Here is an 18,117-nt window from a genome sequence, read left to right on the forward strand (position 1 = left end):
CCGTGCGCACGACGACCTCCTGTTGTGGCTGGGCAGCCACAACAGCGCCGCTGCTGTCGCCCATCTCCAAACCGTCCGTCATCGCCAGCGGTTAGTCCGGTGACGGCGCTTGTACGGCTCTGATACCACTTGTTGGTCCCGAAGGATCTCCCTCACGGGTGAGCCGACCGCTCGACAAGGTGAGTCGATTGCTCACCGACGTTCTCGCACACACACTACGACTGGAGGTAGAAGATGGAGGGAGAACAGAGCGCGCGCGCACACAGCACAAGCACCAGTGTTGGCCAGAGCTCTGCAGATGAGATGACAAAACAGAACTCTCCCGCTTTACTGAGTTGCAGTGAAAAACTATATATACAACTCTACCTATCTAATTCTAGTACACAGACATACCAGACTGTCATACTGCCACAGTGACCAGATGTGACAGCAGGGCTGACTTTGGCATCTGCCCCTGCTGTAGCTACAGTGCGGCATGAGAGCCTTTCAACATCTGTCCCTTTCACATGTACCGAAGGAGAGCAGCAGATTACTTTACACAACTGTCACAACCTAGTAGAACAGGTCAAGTCGGCTGTTGTTCAAACTTGTACCCTCGAGCCACCCTCCCTAGTGCCCACGTCTCGTGGCCGTGTTCACTGCTTTCACCAGGAAAGCGGCCAGCAATGACGCGAGCCCAACCTCGCACCAGAACAATGCTGTGGCGATGGATTTCATGCCCCGTGGCGCCTCGCTGTTGAAGAACTCGGGGAGGCCCGGGAACGATGTCACGTCTGACACGCCCAGCAGGAAGAACTGCGGCGCGAGCCAGAACAGGGACATCTGGGTTGCAGAATCCTCTCTCTTTCTCTCAACAAGTGCTGCGATGACTGATGCGAGTATCATGGAGGCGAAGCCTAAGCTGATCCGCTGCAGGTGAGTGATGCCACTGGCATAGCCTGTGCGCTTGCGCAAGAACGGCACAATGAACCGGTCATAGATGGCGAGCATTACCATCTGGAATGTGATAGGGATGATGAAGAGTGACGCTGGGGAGATATGGATCTTGCCAAGCCTTGTGTTTGTCATGGTACCTTGCTGCACAGTGAATGTCAAGATGATAGGATTCGATACATATCCGATCATGGAGCTAACAAACAGGGAAAGCATTCGAAGCACAATCTTTCTCTTCCACCTTCGCCACACTGCAATGTGACCAGGCTCCATTTTTCCGACTGTTAATGCAAGCTTTGTCGAGGAATCTGAGAAGATGAACGAAATAGGCCTGCAGTGAAAAACGCATGTGTTTCTCTGAATCTTACTTCAAGCTTTTTGTTTCAGGGAGTACTTCAATAGAGCATGGCTCAGCACTGCTTTCTTGTGCTTCTTCCAGTTTCTCTGGAAGCTCAAGGCTCCTGTTTCTGAATGCGACCACAAGAACCTGGAGAGGCAAGATTGCAGCGAAATAATATTCACAACACACTTCTCGATAACTGAGATAAGATTTATGGTTACTAGGAAGGAGCACAACCTGCAGTATTCGGGTTAGAGGGCTTCCTTCAGGTATTTGGTTGCGGTAGAAAGGGAGACCAACAGCAACCACAAGCAGCCCAAGCAGAAATAGGATGACTCACAAGCCAAATCCAATGTCCCACCCTATGTCGTTCTGAAGCCACACTACTAGAATCAGCCCTATAAAACCTCCAAAGGAGATCCCAAAGGTGTACCAATTAAAGAAGCTAGATTGCTGGCGCGACTCAGCGGGATTTTCATGGTCGAACTGGTCTGCTCCAAGGGATGGCATGCAAGCACGCATACAACCATCACCAACTGCACTGATATACAAGGAGGCAAACAGCAGGGTGGAATTCCAGCCATGGACTTCTTTGCAGTTACTTGGTTCTGCTTCAATATTGCAAGGAGGTGGATGTAGTGAAGGAAGATGGGCTTGCAGTGCAAGCAGTCCGTAGCCCTGCACAAGTGAGTGTTTTGTCATGACAAAAAACTACCGTGCATAAAGGTTAGAAAGGGTGTCAACATGTGCATATTTACGTAAGGATTGATCCAAAATTATGACTTAAATCTGTCTAAATTCAAGAGGCTACCCTGGTAATGCCTTTCAGAAATTCTCTGTGGAATATCAGTAAAATTCTAGGAGGATGTTAAATTTTTAGTGCAGGACTTACTTAGCTAAGGGTGAAAAAGGAGAAACATTTGCTTTGTACCCAAAAATAAATCCATTTCTTTCAATATTTCAATTGAGTGGACTTTGCAGCAAGATTATCACAGAGAAGTCATACTTCATGAATTGAAATGTAAAAAAAAAGGCATGTAAGTCAGAGTTTTACGTATGATCTGTTCATAAAGCCCATCACTGTTATGGATATGTACCCTTGGTAGGCCATTCTTACGGTACCTAACCAGACCCCTGAAATCGTTTTACATGTATACGGAACTAGACGTGAGCTCCTGAAGACGTATTCCTTGTAAACTTTCAACAGTTTACCTTAACATCACCCTTCTTAGCATAGTTTTTCCATTCAATTATCTAATTAAAAAAATAAAAAAAGGAATACCATGTTTTCTAATTTCTACTATTGTTACTTCAAATCTAGCAATAGCAACAGAACATGTAAAAATCCTTTAGGGTGTAGATGATTGAATACCAGAAACTCCAAGGGACCAAAGATAAGTATAGTTCTTGAGCGAGTGATATAAGAGTCAGAGAGGAAGGCTCCTATCAAAGCAAACCCAGATGCGGCACCAAAGACATTAGTGACAGTAGTTGCAGATCTTGACACTCCCATATGCATTGTTCCATGGAGATAGGTGACCATATTCAGCATATTTGGGACATTCACGATGTTTGCTACAACTGTCAGAACTGCAAGTAGGAAAAAGGTGGAGAAGAAGATTAAAAATAATAAAAACTTCAAATTCACAAGCCCTTACACACATCTGTAAGTGATTACACTCATAATTCAGGAAAGATAGTAAATGAAACAAAGAATAGCGGATAGAGTATAGACACTTACAATATATAAACCATGCTGCTCTCACTCCATGCACTTCTCTGTTGATGGGGTTTCCTCTCCAGTCTACGAAGCCTCTAATTGTCATGGTACTCATCAAGATTTTTTTCCTTTTCCCTCTTGATTACTCCCTGCCCGCTGAGTCCCTCAGATCTGAGGGGTATAAGTAAATTGATGGGGGTTCAAATCAAGGGGTGATAGAGACAACATGATCAACCAAAGTGTTTTTTCTTGCCTATTTTATTTCGTTTCTATCTCAAGCCCTGATAGTCCAAATTCAAACATGTGAAAGTTGACTTCCTATGTTACTATTTGTTGCTGACTGAAATTTGGACGCTACAACATGTTCACATACTATAAAGGGGGAAAACAGGACATGTACAATGAGAGAGCTCAGCAAGTAATTATATGTAGCAGTCATCGTTTTCAGCATAACACCATCCTGAGTGCGACATTTTGTTACTTGACTAATAAAGTGCAACATTGATTGTTTTATGTAACAGTCATTTGAAAAGCTGACTTCCTCAGCAAAATAGTGCAGTCTAACTTATGAACAGAAAACACTACCATCTGAAATTGACATTATGACTATGTTGATGAGAATAACAAAATAAACTACCAATTGGTTCCCCAAAACATATTCTTTTAGATGATAAAAACCTTGCAAACAACAAATCATGGATCACCAATATTATCAGGAGTTGATACAGTAACAGTAATTAGAAAATAGCAGCAATAAGCAAATGAAGTCAAATGCAACCATCACCATAACACGAGCAGAAAAGTCTTGAAACCACGATCATTTGTTAGTCATCCGCTGAATCAATCCTGGCTGACAAAAAAAAAATGAACTACATCAGGTCGCGGTCCTGCCACACACAAATGAGCTCCTTGGTACAGCCACCTTATGCGATAATCACCATGCGAAGTCCCTTCATATTCACTACAGGAACAGGAGTATAATACCTGAAAGTGATGCGAGGGAAATGGAGGCAAATCAGAAAGGATTACAGTTACTAAGATCTTATTTAGGTTTCTACCATTTTTTTTAACGTAAAGGTTTCTACCATTTAAGTACGGAGTGAAATCACCTTTGCAATTTCTATGAGACCTCAGGGTCATCAATATGGAGGTAGTAAGCAGGAAGGTCACAAGTAGCAAAAGGAGATCCACGAATAGATAATCCAAAAGCAGAAACTGAAGTGGTCTAAATAGGTTGCTCAAGTAGTTAGTGAGTAATTAACTATGTAAAACAAACCCCACACAGCCTAGGCTGCGGTGGGGAGCGCTGCTCGTGCATGTAATCGGATGTTGCTTTCTTATTATTATTAATCAAAGCCGGTTTACCGGATCTTTCAAAAAAAGAAGAAGAAGAAGTGGTCTAAATACAACTGCTACTGTCAGCATCACCTCCTTACTTCTTTTTTGACAAAAGATTTCCCTGTAGAAAGTGTTAGGTTTGATCTCCCACCAGTTAGGCCCAACGGCCTTTTGGGCCTTGTTCTCGCGCCCTGATCGGGGGCGCCCAACCCTACATGGTTGGTGGGCCCCCGTCACACTGCGCTATAAATAAAGGTGGGGGCCGGCAGGCTCTTGATACGAGGTTTATCTTAGCCGCCACTCCCCACCGATATTCCCCATCCCGATCCGAGAGGGGCGCAGCTAGTGACGGGAAGCCACCACTGTCTCCACTGCGCCACCACTTCACTGCACCGACTCCTCTCTCCACCGAACGTCGCTGCCGGCGCGCAGATGGCATCCGCGAACGAGACCCCGACCGGTGCTTCCACCACTCCGACTGCTCCGACCACTACGGCCTTCGATGGTCTGCGACTTCATACTCCACCTATCCCTTTTCTCCTTTTTATGTCTCTGTAGTTCATGTATTAGGATTTGTGTATATACTGTGAATCATGAACATGTATTCCTATTATGATGTATCCCGATCTGATGAATATGAATGAAGAAAACTAACATTGGTACCGGAGCCAGTTTTATTGAAAAGAAAGATCGAACGATTGAACCAATTTCAGATCGAAAAGAACATGAACGAACCCTAACCCTAACCCTAACATGAATGGATGAATGGGGTCCTACCTGGGCCCTCATCCCGCCGGCGGCATCGCCACCGCGCGGGACAAAGACCGAGCCGTCGGCCCTCGCCGACGTGCGGGACTGGAACCCGGACCGACTAACGCAGACGCCGGTCAGGGCACCGACGCAGGGCAACTCGACGACAGCGCGCTCAGCCTTGGGCGAACGCGCGCGCCGGCGAGAAGCTCTGCGGCGGCGCCGCCGTTTCCTCTCCTCCGGCCGCCATGGGTGGCCGCCAGCTGCTGCTGCTCTGTGCGTGGCTAACAGAGAAGGGGAGGGAGGAAGAAGAAGTGGCGGGGTGGCCGGATCTGCTCCGGCGGGTACCCTGCTCTGGTGGGTGCCCTTCCTCCTTGCCGGTGGTGGCCGGTCGCCATGGGCACCGCCACTGCTGTGCCACTGAGAGAGACGGGGGGAAGAAAGAAAATGAGTTAGGGTTTTGGAAATGTGTCAGCCGACGCGATTTTGATCCCGCGATGGAAACGGACAACCGTCCGATGGGGATGAACGGACCAGACGTGCTCGCGGCTGCTGGGCTCAATATGGCCTAGGCGGGCGTGCCAAATACCAGCCCAGGCCCAGGTTAGGGCTTGGTGCGCGGGGAGCCTGCGCAGCGCGCGCGAGCGAGCGTGGGCCGCGTGCGCGAGATGGGCCTTCGGGCCAAAATTGAAGAAGAAGATGAAACTTCTTTTCTTTTTTCTTTTTTTTTGTTTTTTGTTTTTTCCAGAAGCAGTCTTTGACATAATTTTTATCCAATGATATTTTGCCCAGAAAACAGTGAATTTTTAGTGCTTCTGGAAAATAATAATATGAAAGATTATTAAGTTTCCGCTGTGCATGATAATTATTGTTCTCTTTGATTAAATTTGAACCAACGGGATAATTTAATTTTAAGAGAAGGGATGAATTTCTGATAATTTTGATGAGATTATGATGTTGTTATTTTCTGACCAACGTTGTTAATAACAATATTATAATTTTGACCTATGAGAAATTATGCATTAATTTTACTTCTGTCCAACGGTAATGTAAAATGTTTGCATGGATGAATTATAAGTTTTAATTTGACCAACGTTGAGTTAAAGCATGAAATTTTATGTATAAATGTTTCTTACTTACTCTGGTGTGGTTTCAGGAGGCAAATGCATTGTGAACATTGCCAACATCCCGACACTCAATGGGAGCAATCACCGTGTGCGGCGGGAGAAGTATGAATTGGAACTTGCGTTGGGAGAGGTCGATTTTGCCATCACCTCACCGTGCCCTACTGAGCCAGAGGACCCAGTGAGAGGTGAAAATGAATCTGACGCTGATTTCGCTGCTCGAAAGCGTGATAATGCTGAAATAAGAATGAAATATGACCTTGAACATAGGCAATGGACTCTCTCCAACCATAAGTGCCTGTTGGTGGCCAAGGCCACCATAGAAGAACAGATAAAGGGCTCAATCCCTGAATGTGCTACTGCCACAGAATATCTTGAGAAAATCAAGAGTCAGTTTACTGGGTCTACCAAGGCCACAGCAAGTTCACTGATTAAGAAGCTTGTGAATGAGAAATTCACTGGTGGTAGCATAAGAGAGCACATTTTGAAGATGAACACTATAACATCTAAACTAAAGGAAATGAATTTGAAGGAGGATGATTTCTTGATTCATTTGATTTTTGCTTCTTTGCCAAAAGAATATGACACCTTCATTGTGAACTACAATATAAAGCCTGAAAGATGGGGCATAGAAAGACTCATCTCAATATGTGCTCAAGAAGAGGAGAGGATAAAGTCCTCACAGGGTGAATCCACTCATTTTGTGAAGGATAACAAAAGAAAGAACTTTAATGGCAAGAATTCTAAACCACAAGGGAAACCTAAGTGGGATAAGGCCTCTTCCTCCAATTTATAGGGAAAGAAACCCCAGAATTCTGAGAATCAGCAGTATGGTGAAGCTGAAAAAGATCAGTGCAAGCACTGCTTCAAGAAGGGACACTACAAGAGGGATTGTTTAGACTTTCTGAAATCTCTGCTAAAGAAAGATGATGAATTTATTACATTTGTAGATAAATCCCTGTATTTATGTTATGATAAATCCACTTGGTGGGTTGATTCAGGAGCAACTACTCATGTTGTAAATTCCTTACAGGGGTTAAGTGGGACGAGAACCTTGCAAAGAGGAGAAAGAACGATTAAAGTTACAAATGGAGTGCAAGCCAATGTTGAAGCCATTGAAGTTTTTCCTTTATAATTGAATAATGGTTTTGTACTTAGACTTAAAGAAGTACTTTATGTTCCCTCTTTACGTAGAAATTTGATAAACGTTTTGAAACTTGATGATGATGGAATTGATTGTCATTTTGGTGGTGGCAAGTGTAAGATACTGGTTGATAATAAATGTGTTGGTCTTGCCTTCCGACAAGACAAGCTTTATTTATTATCTCTTGCTGAGAATGCGAACAATGTATGCGATGAGAATGTAAATGATTCCCCATCTGCGAATGTAACTAAGAAGCGGAAGAGAATTGATAATGTCTCTTCGAAATTATGGCATTGTCGCTTGAGCCATATTTCGAGGGGGAGAATAGAACGATTGATTAAGGAATCAATTCTCCCGCACTTAGAATTTTCAGATTTAGAACAATGTGTTGATTGTATCAAAGGAAAGTATGTCAAAAAAATTAAGAAAGATGCCAAACGAAGCACAGAAATTTTAGAAATAATCCACAGACATATGTGGTCCTTTTCCTGTGAAAAGTGTGGATGGTTATAATTCGTTTATAACATTCACAGACGACTACTCTCATTATGGCAATATTTATCCAATTAAAGAAAGATCGAAAGCATTGGATAAATTCAAAATATTTAAAGCTGAAGTTGAAAATCAACATAATAAGAAAATCAAGATGGTACGATCAGACCGAGGTGGAGAGAACTATGGTTGACATACCCCATATGGCCAAATTCCTGGACCGTTTGTAAAGTTTCTACAGGAAAATGGCATAATCGCTCAGTACTCCACACCGGGGGAGCCTCAGCAGAATGGAGTGGCTGAAAGACGTAACCATACCTTAATGGATATGGAATGAAGCATGATAAGTTACTCCACATTACCGATTAGTTTATGGATGGAGGCACTGAAAACCGCCATTCACATACTTAATCAAGTACCAAGCAAATCGGTGCCTAAAACACCGTATGAATTATGGACAGGAAGGGAACCCTCACTTAACCATTTGCGTGTGTGGGGCTGTCCGGCTGAGGCAAAAGTGTTTAACCCAAACATAGAAAAGTTACTCCAAGACAGTCAGCTGTCATTTTATTGGCTATCCAGAAAGATCGAAAGGATATCACTTCTATTGTCCTAACAGAATACGAAGATTGTAGAAACAAGACATGTTGTGTTCTTGGAGGATAACATGATCAAGAGGAGCATGGTAGCACGAGAAGTCAGCCTACAGGAGAAGTGGGTACATGTACCCACTCCGATGGTTGAAGAACCATTCTTCACGCTACCTGCTGCTATTGCGCCGATAGTGCAGGACACTATAGTGTCAACACCTGTTGCAAGTTCTCCCGTGGCGACAATGAATGAACATGAGGAACTTGTCCTTGAGGAACCTATAGAACCAAATGTCGCACATGAGGAAGAACAGCAATAGCCCAATGTGGAACAAGTGCCAGGGGCACCTAGAAAGTCTCAAATAATAAGAAGATCAGCTATTACTGATGACTATGAAGTTTATGAGACAGAAGAATTTGAGATGGGGGATGATCCCACCTCATTTGAAGAAGCCATAAGAAACGACCACTCATCAGAGTGGCTTAAGGCCATGGAAGATGAAATGAAGTCAATGAGTACCAATAAAGTTTGAGACTTAGAAGTTATTCCTAAAGGATCCAAAACAGTAGGTTGTAAATGGATCTACAAAACAAAATATAATTCCCAAGGGAATGTAGAAAGATTTAAAGCGCGACTTGTGGCGAAGGGCTTTACGCAAAGAGAAGGGATTGATTACAATAAGACGTTTTCTCCAGTCTTATGTAAAGATTCCTTCAGAATTATAATAGCACTTGTAACCCACTATGATTTGGAGTTACATCAAATAGATGTAAGGACGGCTTTCCTTAACGGGGATTTGGAAGAAAATGTTTATATGGCACAACCGAAAGGTTTTGTCGTAAAAGAAAAAGGAAATATGGGATGCCGCCTAAAGAAATCAATCTACGGATTGAAGGAAGCTTCAAGACAGTGGTATTTGAAGTTTGATAGAACGATAAAAGGTTTTGGGTTTAAGGAAAATGTTGAGGACAATTGCGTTTACATAAAGTTCAAGAATGGAAAGTACATATTCCTAATTTTGTATGTGGATGATATCTTGCTTCCTAGTAGTGATATCAATCTACTAATGGAAACGAAGAAATTCTTGTCCTTAAACTTTGATATGAAAGATTTCGGTAAGGTCTCGTTCGTTTTGGGAATAGAGATTCACCGAAACAGAAGAAAGGGGGTTCTAGGATTATCGCAAAAGACATACATAGAAAAGGTCCTGAAGAAATTTAGTATGCATGCGTGTAGTTCTTCACCTGCACCTATAGTCAAGGGTGATAGATTTGGAGAACATCAGTGTCCCAAGAACCAATATAAAATTGACTGAATGAAAGCGGTACCGTATGCTTCAGCTGTTGGAAGTTTACAATATGCTCAAGTGTGTACACGCCCTGACTTAGCTTTTGTTACCGGGTTACTTGGTAGATATCAAAAGAATCCAGGAATTGAACATTGGAAATTAGTGAAGAAAGTCCTGCGTTATTTGCAGGGTACGAAAGGCCTCATGCTTACGTATAGAAGATCTGATTCCCTGCAGATAGAGGGGTATTCAGATTCTGATTATGCGGGAGAAAAAAGAAAATCCACGTCAGGATATGTATTTACTCTCGCGAGAGCGGCTATATCGTGGAAAAGCTCCAAACAAACCATAACTACATCCTCGACAATATATGCCGCGTTTGTAGCATGCTATGAGGCAACGGGGCAGGTGAATTTGCTGAAAAAATTCATACCCGGATTGAAAGTGATTGATAACATAAATGAACATGAGGTTGTATTGTGATAACAACCCAGCGGTACAGTATGCTCACAACAATAGGTCAAATGGTGCTGCCAAACACATTGACATAAAGTACTATATTGTGAAAGATAAAGTTTGGGATCATATAATAAATCTTGAGCATATAAATACAGACAAAATGCTCGTGGATCCGCTCACAAAGGGCTTACCACCCAACGTGTTCAGAGAACACGTAGCCGGCATGGGTTTAAGGGAAAGCTTATGATTCCCGAACATATGAAGGGCCCAAGAGAGAATTTCATTCTAATACGGAGAGGGGTGGTGTGGCTATTAGTCTAACGACACTGATTGCTGTGATGATGAGACAGCTCTATGTACTAATCTGTAAAGGAATAGGATAGAAACAAGAAAAATATGAATCAATGTTTTCAGATCGTATTATCGAGGCTAGTCGTATGACCACCGATCAGACGACTAATGATTAGTCGTTGATAAGGGTCGATTAGTCGGTCCTAATCGGTGTAATCGGCTAGTCGGACATTTAGTCGTCCTTGTGCCTAGATGACCTGATCGACCATGTATATACTATATATATGATGTAAATATATGTAAACATGACCATAATAAATAGGTAAATGTTAGAGGCAAGCAACTAAGCACAGTTTGGCATATAATCATGTTTGCAATGAATCATTATCATGGTGATTTGGCCACTTACCTGTAATTGCTGCTTGCTGATGCCTGATGGTGTCATGGTGAGTGCTGACTGCTGACCAAAGAAAAACTAGCTGCTGCTTGCTGAATCTGATGTCTGAACTCTGAAACTGCTCTGACCAAAGAAAAACTAGCTGCTTGCTACCGCTTGCTGATGTCTGAACTCTGAAACTCTGAATATGAAATTACAAAGAAAGAAGATAATCAGTTAAATAGGCAAAATAGCTGAAAAACAAAACTGTAAAGACTAAAGAAAATGTACAAGAGTAGTAGACAGTAGAGCATGGGAAAACAACTTAACCAAGTACACAAATGTAACAAATAGGAACTAACAGCAGTTTAGCACAATGCACACTGTGCACAGCAGTACACAACATAAGTAAACTAGCAATTTAGCCATAAGTAAACTAGCAGTACACAACATCCAGTCCACTGATCCATAGAACCAGCAATTCAGCCATCTAGAGAAGTAAATCTACGTCCACATGAAAGTCTTCATTTCTATCATTTGTTGCAGGTCCGCCTGAGTCTTCCTCCCCTCCCTGGTCCTCCATTTCTTCATCTGTTGCACTTGCACCTTGTGGTTGTTCTGGTGCAACTCTGTTTTCCTCTTCTTCATGATCACTGCTTTCAGTTGCTGGTGCATCTGACCTTGGACTTGGACACTTCCTTTTGTTATTCCTTCCATATGTGCGGGTGACAGTATTCCTCACACGAGCAGCAGCAGCCCTAGACAAATTGCGGCCTCTAAGCTGGTCGGTTGCACCAACAGCTTCATCAACATGTGTCCAAAGCATATCACTGCCATTAGATGCATGAACTGGGTCACAGTTGATGTCTACCCACTCATTTTCCCATTGAAACTCTTCTAGCAGCAATGGGTTGGATTTCTTGCCTTTAGAACCGAGCTCACGAATTTTCTGAAACCTGAATGCCATCTTACGGTTGTAGCTAACAAATACCAACTTATTCAACCTAATGTGCTCCAAACGGTTCCTCTTTTTAGTATGCACCTGCAGCCATAGAAAATAGGAGCAAATTCATTAGATGGCTGCAGCATATAACAATGCATTAGAATGCACCTGCAGCCATAGAAATTGCACTTACATGAGCAAAAGCGCTCCAGTTGCGCTCACAACCAGACGCCGAACAGCAGAGGCTTACAATTCGTTTTGCTAAACTCTGTAGCTCGAATGCAAGGCCACCAAAAGCATCCCACCATAGAACTGTAGTTGTAGATTACAAGCAAAACAATAATATAATCAGTAGCTCATCACATAGAGAATTATAGCTTAATTAAAAGAAAGTGCTGACTGCTGAACTGCTCATTACTTACTAGGATTTTTGCTATTTCTCTCTACTATTGCTAATCTCTTTGAGAAACATTCACCCTCAGCCCTGTCATAATCATCAGCTTGCTTGCTTATTTTCCTCGCTTCACTCTCATCAGGCACCATCTTCCATATAATGTCATTAAACATGCATTTTAGCTTTGTAGCTTGTCTCCTATCCTTTTCCTTTATGGCAAAGTACTTTCTAGGATTCAAGAAGAGGGCTGCTCCATATAGTTTTTGCTCCATCTGGTTCTTCCATCTCTTGTCATAACATTCCATTACATCATTCAGTAATGATGATTTGTCTCACAAAGTTTCCTTGATGGTCTTCTTTGCAACATCCATTGCTGCCATTATCTCAGGAGCTGCTGGTGTTTCATCACTATCTGCTATCCTCATAGCAATGAGAAGGGGTTGTGTTGCTTTTATACAGTACTCCACTTTTGTCCAAAATGGTATGAAAAGGATTGTGTTCTCGGCCTGCCGCCCTTCAGCACTTTTTGACAAGCTGTTGGAATGCCATTCCTCACTCACAAACAAACTCCTCAGCCCCTGTTTGTTCTTATGCATGCTTGCTAATGTGAGATAGGAAGTAGCAAAGCGAGTAACAGCAGGCCTCACAAGATCACCACCAATCTTTTCTCGCATAAGATCCAGAATTCTCCCATGCTTGTAGAGAAACCTACACACCTTCTTAGCCGAATTAATGCAAGAGCTAAACTCAGGTATCTTCCCAATGTCCTCCATCATCAAATCCAAACAGTGGGCAGCACATGGTGTCCAAAACAAAGTTGGGATCCTCTCCATAAGAATTCTTCCAGCAGCCTTGTAGTTTGATCCATTATCTGTGACAATTTGCACCACATACTCCTTCCCAACCTTGTCAATTTGTTTCTCTAACAAGTCTGCTAACATAGAAGCATTGGCTATCTCACTTGAAGCGTCAACTGAACCTAAGAAGAATGTTTCAGCTGGGCTATTCGCAAGAAAGTTGATGAGATGACGGTGGCTAGTGTTAGTCCATCCATCTGACATGATTGTGCAGCCATATTCCTTCCAAGCGTCCTCATGCTTCTTTCTCAACTCCTCTGTCTTGTTCACTGTCCTATCAAGTAGTGGATTCCTAATCTCATGGTATGAAGGTGAGCGATACCCAGGACCATATTGCCCAATGGACTCAAGCATAATCTCCCAGCTTCTTGAGTTAATAGCATTCAATGGTATTCCATTCTCATAAAAAAAATCAGCCACATGGTCATCTACAATTTGCTTTGCTTCCTTGCTCTTTGTGGAGTATTCAAGAGTGGGCTGTGACATCTTGGACTTGTGCCTTTCTGCAACCACTTCTTCTGGACTCTTGCAAAGCAAAGAACTCACTGACTTGGAATGCTTCTGTGTTTGAGGTTTTGGTGGAGCAGAAACCACAAAGTTCGTGATTGATGCTTGAGCTATCTTTTTTGCTTGCTTTGATTTTGTCCCAAAACTTGGAACTTGGTTTGACTTTGTCCCAGCATTTGGTTCATTTTCAGCAGCAGCAGAAGCACCACCTCCATCTTCTGTTTCTGTCTCCACCCCAGTGTCCGCAGGTACCTGCACCTGAGTCCTTGACCTTGTGACCAAGTAACCATTCATCTCACGCCTAACTAGTTCAGGTGCTTCACCACATTTCACTGCATCAGAATAGCCCCCAGCAAGGTGTTGCTTGAACCTTTTAATGCCTGAAGGGACAACCTTTTTGCAGAAAATACATTGGATGAACTCTTTCTTCCCTATGTCTGGCCAAAACCCATATTTCCATCCAGGATCTGATGATTTTGCCTTCCTCTTCTTATCTTCAACCATGGCAGTAAGATCTGGCGGCAATTTAGCTAATGCTTGAGCTATCAGAGATGCTTCAGTTGGAGCAGCTGACGACGCTGAGGCAGCCCCTCCTGAGACAGCTTCATTCTCAGGTAGAATTACCTCAACAACTGCACGCCGTCGAGCATCCTCTGCAGAGCGGCACAGCCACACAAATGTGTCACAAATTGGTGGCAATATGCAATACACAGCAACGGAGTAGCAGACAGAGACAATAACCTTCAGAGGAGGCAGAGTGGTGGGACTGGTGGCTCATCTTGATGCTTGAGGCCTCCCGTGTCTGTCCTCCAGGCGTCGAGGAAGGAGCCTCAGAGGCGGGCGGAGCTACTGGGTCCCGGTAGGGGAGGAGACAGGAGCGAGCGAAGGTGGAGGCGCGGGCGGAGCTGTGGGCGGAGCTGCTGCGGACGGACGGACGGGGCTGCTGCGAGCGGAGCTGCTCGGACGGACAGACGGGTGGAGCTGCTGTGGACGGACGGACGGAGCTGCTGCGGGCGGAGCAGCTGCGGGCGGAGCTGCTGCGGACGGACGGAGCAACTGCAGGCGGAGCTGCTCGGACGGACGGAAGGGCGGAGCTGCTCGGACGGAGCTGCTGCGGGCGGAGCTGCTGTGGACGGACGGACGGAGCTGCTGCTCGGACGGAGCTACGGACGGACGGACGGATGGACGGGCGAGTTGCTACGGACGGACGTGCGGGCGGAGCTGCGGACACCAGCGAGGGGCGCGGCCGGAGCTGCGGACGCCGGCGAGGGAGATCCAGAGGCAGGCCGCCGGCGGCTGCAAGAGAGAGGCAGAGAGCAGCGGGAGCTGGAAATGTGCCGTCACTCACTCACTCACTCCTCTTCTTCTTACCCTAATGGGCCAGCTAAAGGTGGGCCGAATTCTTTAGCTGGGCCAAATTCTCCCTCCCCCGAACTAGTCGTCCGGCTAGTCTGATCGGACGACTAATCGTGATTAGTCACAACTTATCGGACGATAAGTTTTCTAATCGGTCTAAACTAATCGAGAGCCCTTATCGAGCACCTGGTTACGATAAGGACGACTATTAGTCGTCCGATCTGAAAACATTGATATGAATTGAAAGTTTTGAGTATGAAATTAAAGAACGAAGAAAAGATGAGAGATCAAGGGGGAGAATGTTAGGTTTGATCTCCTACCAGTTAGGCCCAACGGCCTTTTGGGCCTTGTTCTCGCGCCCTGATCGGGGGCGCCCAACCCTACATGGTTGGTGGGCCCCCGTCACACTGCGCTATAAATAAAGGTGGGCGCCGGCAGGCTCTTGATATGAGGTTTACCTGAGCCGCCACTCCCCACCGATATTCCCCATCCCGATCCGAGAGGGGCGCAGCCAGTGACGGGAAGCTGCCACCGTCTCCACTGCACCACCACTTCACTGCACCGACTCCTCTCTCCACCGAACGTCGCTGCCGGCGCGCAGATGGCATCCGCGAACGAGACCCCGGCCGGCGCTTCCACCACTCCGACTGCTCCGACCACTACGGCCTTCGATGGTCTGCGACTTCATACTCCACCTATCCCTTTTCTCCTTTTTATGTCTCTGTAGTTCATGTATTAGGATTTGTGTATATACTATGAATCATGAACATGTATTCCTATTATGATGTATCCCGATCTGATGAATATGAATGAAGAAAACTAACAGAAAGCACATAAAACTTGATACAACTAAAACTGCTGGGGCTTCGAACTTACAAGCTTGTAAATTCCTTCAATCGCTTCACCCTTGCTGGTTTCCCCATCCCCGTATATATCCCCAAAAAGTATTTTCATTTGTAACTGAGTATTTTGAGTTCTCCGCTTGTTCTGTTCCCCCTCTGCCTATATGGCTTACCCACCTTTATCTTCTCAGCATACCCCTTTGTTCATTCACTACCACAGTCAACTCCAAGTTTTCTTCTTCTGGGCATTATTGTTGGATATGATTGATGAGAGTTGAAATAGTAGCGTTCAGAAGTCAGAACAAATAGAGCCAAGATAAGCAGTCATTGTTGACTAAACCATCCATACTGACGTGGAGATAGTATCTGCAGTTTTTTCAGACTTTTTTTTGTATGAATTAGTATAGTTTAGTGTGCACTGACATGCTCACATAGTCACATGCCAAGGGGTGATGGGTACTTCAAGCATATAAAGATTGAAGAATACTAGCTGACACATTGACTTGGCTAATTGGGTTACATTGCAGGCCATCATCAATCCCCAGTTTTACCCTACACAACTACACTACAGAAATCAGGATGTTTTCAGGGAGGCAGGGACATCAGGTATTTCACGGTATGGCACCTACTCCTACATACAATTTCACTAACAAAAAGTGTAACGAAGACGCCATATTATCCAAATTCACAGAATTCCGGTAATATCCAAATTTACGGAATCTATGTTAGGTTTGTATTTTATTATCCTCTACGCTCACTGAAGACATTGGGGATAAGAACCAAATGAAATTGATCTAGCTACTGGTTGAGAAATACAATACACAACGAGCTGTCTGCATTCTTGATTCTTCAATTCCCTGCGCAGGACACAGGCCAGCAGGGGTGAAAGGCCGGGAGCAGCAGCTGCTGAGGCAGCGACCTGGCCACCCGCCGTTCGCGATGGAGGAACCGAAGAGGATGCCAGCGTGCTGGCTGTGGGCTAGCACGACCATCGCCGGAGTTCATCTGGCATGGCTCCTGCTACTGTACAGAGGCACGCACGGCACATGCCACCACGGAGTTCCGCCCGAGCGCAGCGGCTGCGCGCGTGGAGTCCACGGCACCTATGGTGAAGCTATGGTGAAGAGCGGCGATCCGAGCGAGGTTTTGGCGGAGGCCGCGAGCTGCGGACGATCTGGGCGGCGGCCATGACATTTTCGCAACGCAAATCAGTCCCCATCTATTTTTACACATCAGTCCCTCATTGGATCCCGTAATTTTCCCGTGGAGTTGTGAGAGAGTTGAGGGCTCGAGGCTCATATCAAGTGTTTAGCTACCAAAAGTGTAGGAAAAGATTATGTAAAGTTTAGTCTAGTTTAGACTACAATTAGCGTTTGTTCTAGCCTCTAGATTTAGATTTAGTAATATTTGTACACCTTCAAATTATTGGTGCTTGCACGCACCAAAAGTTATACACTAGAGACTTTAGTCTTGCGAGTAGGGACATAGCTTAGTTGAGACCAAAGTGGGCCATGTCCCCCTTGCTCACCTTAATCTATATTAAGTAAACAGTAATTTTTAGCACTGTTTATTGATGTTTAGAGCTTAGTTACATAGATTAGGCCCCCTATTTGTTCAGCCAAGCTCCACCACTGCTTGCGAGATCCTTCAACGTATCGAGTGGTCGCCTATGTTGTACTAAGGGAAACAAACGTGACATTTTGACCAGAACGATAGTAGAAATAAATGGAAGCACTAGAAGAGGCCACACTAGGACACACTTGCGCATGGAGAAAGCCCGTGGGTTATCCACATAGTTACCTCACCGGAAGTTTGGTCCTTGCGAAGGCATCATTACAAGGGACTCCAACAAGAAATAGAAAAAGCGTGAGCTTCTCTATACCTCGGGAAAAATAGTCCACACTTACTTGCATTTCTTGCTTGCGTGCTTAACTTTCCTAGTCTACCTTGCTGGGTTAGTTGATAGGATTGGAACATAGGATGCAAAACTCTTTTGCATTATAGATAACAACACTTAGCAAAATCATGGTTTTAGATGCCATTATTTTTTTAATTGCCTAATTTGCCCTCCTCTTAGATGTAGAGGTCCCTTCATGTTGGAGATATATTAGGTTAATCTAGGTTTAATATGTGCTAGGTCTTTCCTAATCATATTTATTGCTTTAACATTTGAACAATTTATCCTAAAAGCTACCTATAATGTCTAATTGTCGGTTAGTAAAGATTAGTAATCACTACACCAAAATAGAAATTTCTTTGGGGTCTAGGATTTCCTTAAGTGTCAAAATCCAACCACCTAGGAATTTGTCATTTCCTTGGAGATTGTAGTAAACCGCCAAGGAAATGTATATCATTGTCGGTTCAACTCGGCC

General features: G+C 44.3%; 2 pseudogenes; both read right to left on the bottom strand.

Annotated features, from left to right (window-relative positions):
• Positions 1-534: 534 nt before the first annotated feature.
• On the bottom strand, positions 535-17,200 carry LOC136495904 (protein NRT1/ PTR FAMILY 4.6-like; annotated as a pseudogene).
• Positions 11,055-15,826, bottom strand: LOC136495905 (uncharacterized; annotated as a pseudogene).
• Positions 17,201-18,117: the final 917 nt, after the last annotated feature.

This window comes from Miscanthus floridulus, chromosome 12 (assembly GCF_019320115.1).
Source record: "Miscanthus floridulus cultivar M001 chromosome 12, ASM1932011v1, whole genome shotgun sequence".
Lineage (NCBI taxonomy): Eukaryota > Viridiplantae > Streptophyta > Magnoliopsida > Poales > Poaceae > Miscanthus > Miscanthus floridulus.